The sequence below is a fragment of the Apostichopus japonicus genome, chromosome 3 (assembly GCF_037975245.1).
Source record: "Apostichopus japonicus isolate 1M-3 chromosome 3, ASM3797524v1, whole genome shotgun sequence".
In the NCBI taxonomy this organism is placed as follows: domain Eukaryota; kingdom Metazoa; phylum Echinodermata; class Holothuroidea; order Aspidochirotida; family Stichopodidae; genus Apostichopus; species Apostichopus japonicus.
Genome location: NC_092563.1, coordinates 18,513,771 through 18,519,770, shown reverse-complemented (window position 1 = coordinate 18,519,770; position 6,000 = coordinate 18,513,771).

Genomic DNA, 6,000 nt, shown 5'->3' with positions numbered 1-6,000 from the left:
ACGCCACTGATTGTGAGTCAAACCGTCTTCATGGGCCAATCCAGAAGGGGAGGGATTCAGTGTTTCGAGAAAATGATCGCAGTAGCTTATATACTTTCCGTTGTTTTGTTATGTACATAAGCGTACGGGACTACCTTCGTTGAGGGGGGGGGGGGTTGGTCTGACGCAACACAAGCTAGCATGCTCGAAAAAGAGCGGCTGGTCTGAAGAAAAGGGTACCTTCTGATCGATGGGTTGCAAACCTTCACCCCGTCTCATACGCGCCCATGGTTAGACCTATGTAGATCTTATAGATAATTGTCTGCACCCCTTAATCAGGTGTTGGTATTTATAGGTTGGGAGCCGCTCCTTATCTGTTCATTACCTCAGGATCATTTGCTATTTTGACTGTATTAGTTAGTCTTGCCTTATTAAACTTTCACGAAACTTCATATAGGCCTATCCTACGACTCCATTCATATCCTCTCACCCCCACATAAGAAACAGTTATTATTTTACTAATAACCATGCAGACATTTCCACGGGGAAATTCGGGGATACTCCATATATCTGTACAGTTTGCCGTATATTTATAACACGATATAGGCTATTAATAAATAAATGTCAAGCTAAACAGCTGGCCTATTGTCGCCCCAATTCCTTTTGACAGTAATTTGCATTGGTTGTTGGGACTTTAGAAATTGGGCCTATAGTCGCCGGGGCAGCTCTGTGTTCCAAAATGTACATGTAGGGTACTATAGGGTGCATACAAATAATGACGGGCTAAGACCCGAAAATACTGGTAGTGATATATATTAACCCATGAACGAGTAAATTTATACTTCAGTACATAAATACTGGGTGATAATTCCCCCAGGGTGGCATTTTAAACTAATCACAAGTGTATAGAACAAATACAACCACATGAAGTGTATAAATAGCTCTTATCTTGTGTGATTCTACCCTCTTACGATACTTCAAAATAAGTGTTGTTGGTGTTATACCCTTTTTGATTTAAAACAACATACTAAGAAGGGTTATTTTACACCTTGTTACTAAGGTATACGTTATTCGTGCAAAGTACATGTTATGTGGGTAAAATTACCCTATTGGTTAAAAAGGGTACTTTTTTGAAAAGTGAGTGTAAAATAAGCACTGTAAATGTGTAAATGTACATAAATCATTGTGTCTTATTACACGCACAGTATGTAAATTTACCCACAAAGATCAGAAATACACAAACCGGCTTTACCTCGGGGTATATGTACACGTTAATCGGGTAATGGCCAAGGCAATGGTTATGTTTACACTTTGTGATGGTATAACTACATTGTGGATGTTTATTATACACTTTTCCAGTGTTTAATAACAATCCATGTGTTAAAATACCTGACAACAGTGTAGAACTACCCGTTTATTTTTTAGAGTGTAGCTACTGTCGTGCATGCGTAAATATAATAAACAAAACCAATTCATCAACAATTTCGTTCTTTGGTATACGTCATTTCTACATCATTCACATTTAATTTCATTTAAAAACAATTATCACGGTATGCGTATAATGACGTCATATACATATATATTTAAAATAATTAGATTTGCGTTAGTATTATATGGATCATATACAAACACATGCTGCAGTGTAATCATGTTAAATTAAATAACGTTACAGATGTTTAAAGTTATACATTTCGAGTTGCGTTTTTAGCATTGTTTTTCTTTAAGTCATCCAATATGACGAGGCCGTGTAATATTTCACATTAGCACATGTCAGTCATTTATTTACTTGTTTACGTCACAACGCATGTGAACGCCTATAAACTATTCTGCATATTTGAATCGGAGTTGGAAGCTGTGATTTTCATTAATTAATTGAGATGGCCATATTTATAGCTAAGTGTACACAATTTTGGGGCCTGGGTTGGGGAGGGGGTTTATGGGGTTAAGTACTAGCCTACACTTTGTACTGTTCGTTTTGAAATTTTCAACTGGGATATTATTTAAAGCACATCTCGTACATGGGAAGGGTGTGTGGGGGAGGGGGGTTAGGGGTGATTCAATAAGCGGGTTAAAGTTTGTAGGCTATGTCTTTTCTCTGCACAGTGGACACCGGAGCGCCGCCCCCCCCCCCCTTGTGTCATGAAGTATGATTTAACTGTCTCCGTTAATTAATTCAGAAATTCTATCTGTGATAAGAGATATGTGAGCATATTTTCATTCCAGGTATAGTCCTATATTTATGGAGATCTTAAAGATCGTACATTTTACAAAATGCAATTTCCATCGATTCGACATAAAAACGTCACTAACATTGTCATCAAATATGTCAAATATATTGGTCACTCATTATTGAAACCATCAAGGAGCATCATAATGTATTCTGTCTACTAGTATCATTTTTATCTGTGATGATTAATCGTTGGGTTTAACCGATTACTCCGGTTCTTTGTTGGTTAGCATTTTATATGTTAAATTTGGGAAATAGATAATGTTGACTTTTTAATTTCTTTGAATCAACACGAATTAACATTATACTTTGACGTAATGAGGTCAATATAATTCAGAAATGCAGAGTTATATAGGGAGATGTAATCTGCATAATCTGCTGTAGGCTAAGTTACCAGTCTATAGTCTACATCGTTCCAAGCAATTATTGTTCTCTCAAACTGGATAGGTTAAAGGCATTCAAGACTCGCCCCAAACCGCGTGCCGCACTCTGAAAAGGTTAACTTTCCGTTGCTTGCAAGTGAAGTTTTGTTCGTGTCGCTACAAAATGCAGACAGTAATGAAACGTGATACCTTGTTATCTTTTATCTAGACCTGAGATGTCCATCGCTGCTATGTACACTGTGTTGTGGGTATTGACCGTAGCTGCATGTATTGACTGTACACTAGTGTCTAATTACCGACGGTAGCAAGCTGTGTGTGTATTCTCTGGGATCGGTGGTGGTCTCTAACACTTCTGTTACACCTCATTCGAAACTAGGTCAGATTACCGGCATCAGACGTTTCTTTGTGCGCGAGTCTTCACTCTCTTTAAGGGCTAACATTTTGGGCACATAATTAAAATGTTAAATATACCAATAAAAACAAAAATGTCCACGGAATATATTTCTGTATCATTCTTTCTACACTCTCTATATAAGATCAATGTAAGTGACTAGACTATCACCACTCAGGTATACAGGTCAACAAAACCAAAACAATAGGAGGAATGAAGGTAGTTATCGTTATAGTATGTTCAAGAACGGACACTGTAGCTTAATCCGGGAGCGCAATGATCAAACCAGCCTGGCGCCATTGAGGCCTAGAAACATGTTTCCAATGCAGCGCCAGGAACGAACATGAGCACCATTCGTATGACCAAGGGGGGGGGCATCGGAGCCTCCAGCATCTCACACTAGCGGTGCATTCGGCGACTCACAGCCAGAGGTACACCGTTTCCGAACCGGTTAACCGGTAGGCGAACTCGGTATCAGGATTTGGGCGTGGATAGGTAATACATAGTACCAGTGATACCTACCACATAGATTTAGTTTGCTGTTGACATGGGACAAAATGGGAATTTGAAAGAAAATCACGCGTAAAACTTTCAATAAACTGAAAGAAAGCCGACTTCATGCCCCCCACATGCCCTACCCCCCTTCCTGTATGTTTCCTTTCCGTTCTCGTCTTCTTGTTGCCCCCTGTGCCCCCTAAGCCCCCCCCCCCGTGAGGCTGTGAGAAAGACAAGCTCCTTTTTAGAGCAACATCAATAGTGAATGTGGAGGTTTGTGTCTGTGGAGGTTCTCCTTTTCTGGAACCGTACCCATCGCATGAGATATAATTATACATGATATATTTTTGCTTTTGTTGTTGTGGTTTAAATGGTTAACATGTTTAGTCCGGTGGCGTATCATGTACCCAGTATTTATTGGCAAGGTTGCGTTGACAATATTAAAAACAAACTTCAAGATGGTCTCCATCTGTTCTGTGATCATGCATAAAATCTTGCCAATATTGGAATTTATCCATTGCCATACCCCCCGCCCCCCCCCCCCTCAAGATCCCACAATTGACACTGAACTGAGGCCTATATACACTTCCACTAAACGACAGAACTGCAGGTTTTCACCATGGCATTTCATATGACCCCCTCCCCCCTACCGGAGCCAACCGACATCCCCTCCCTAAAAAAAACGAATAAGACTTTATTGGCAAGTAACTAAGTAAATCGAAGCTTTTCTTCGTTTCTTGAAAAAAAAAAAGAAAAAAAAAAGAGGATCACTTGCACGGATCCGATCTATAACAATATATAGGCCTAACATACGCTTGTTCGTTTTATTCGACATAATCAATTTCCTATTTTTTCGCCAATTTGACCAAATCTTCTGAATATTATACTCCAGTGGATCCCAAATAAGACTACAATTCATTGTCATGTCCTCCTCTGACATGACACGTTGAAACCAATCTAATAGATCTACACTCTCGTGAGATTTCAATACCGAAAAACATCGTAAAAGTTATAAAACAAAAGAAAAAAAAGTTAGCTCAAATATCTTATTAAATCTGATTGTCAAAGTAGGTTGACTCAAAGAGGACTATTGCGCAACTAGAAGTTCTAAAGATACGGCACTAATTCCCCCCCCCCCCCCACCCCACCCCATCACACTTCTTCCTTCTTTTTTGGCCTCTCTAAAGGTAAGTGATGTGTGATCGATTGAAAATTCGTTATATATTTCATAATTTATATATATATATATTAAATTTTTAAGATATTGACGACTTGCAATCGCAAAGTTTTTAGTAACTCAATATTAACTAAAAAGTTTTCCAATAAGTTCAATTTAATTTATGCAAGCTCTTTTATTCTTTACACACCAACATAAATATGTTTTAACAATGTTAAAGGTTTCTCGTTTATCATTCGGTATATTGACACCCCCCCCCCTATTCCACCCCTCACACTTCAACATTTTGTTTTTAGTCACTGTGTAGCATCGCTTCGTCGAGCTGAATGACCGAGTCACTGGTTTATAAAAAATTTTAAAAAAGCCCCAGTAGTACCGTAACGTATCGTGCGAATATAGACTGAATTAATTTAATGTTGACCATATCTCTTGATCTCGTGATTTTGGTGGACTACAACATTTTTTTTTTTTAACCTGGCGCCGGCGAACCATAGGGAGTCGGAAAAATTGTCGGGGTCCATGAGGGCAAAGAGGTCCGGAAGGGTTCCGGGTCGAAATTGAGTTCGGTAAAAACCGAACAGGTTCTTAAACATCACTGACTGTATATACGCTGATAAGACACCACCCAGAACAAATTATTCAAATGCCATCTCGAGGGGAAAAAAATTAAATAACTAAATGATATTTTTTTTTAAATTAAAGGATAAGGAACCGCGACATTTTGCCTGACATAACCCCCAACCATGGTGGGCTGAGTCCCTATGTTTTTTAGGGGGATCTGGAACATTCTTTTCGTTGTCCCGAGGGGCCTTGTATGGTGGGAAACATGTTGAGAACCTCAATGACTGAAGGAAAAGAGTATACTTCCTTTGAGAGGTATAACATTTAATATGGTAGATCTACCACAAGACTGTGGTATAATTTCAACGAAAAACTTACAGCTATAAAAAGGATCACGTGATAAAAGAAATAACGAAACCGACGGAAACTTAGATATACAAGGAATGACTATTGGAATTTTGACATTATTAGAATGATGACCGTATTTTGCCTTTTTTTTTTTTTTTTTTTTTGTCCCAGTTTTATTTCCACCTCTTCTTCTTCTTCTGCTTATTTTCATTTTCTTTTGGACATTTTCCAGCAAAAAACCCGGCGTTGTCACCACTTTTCTTGCAATCATTGAACTCAGGATGTGGTCAATTTTAAGTCAACTTTCTTAACGGTATCCGGATGTATACTCACATAATAAAGTCTCTCATATCCTGCTGGAATCATTCAGGATAAATATAGCTTCCCTCAATTCATATCTCGTATAATGTAGGCTATACGTTACATAGTATACCGACTT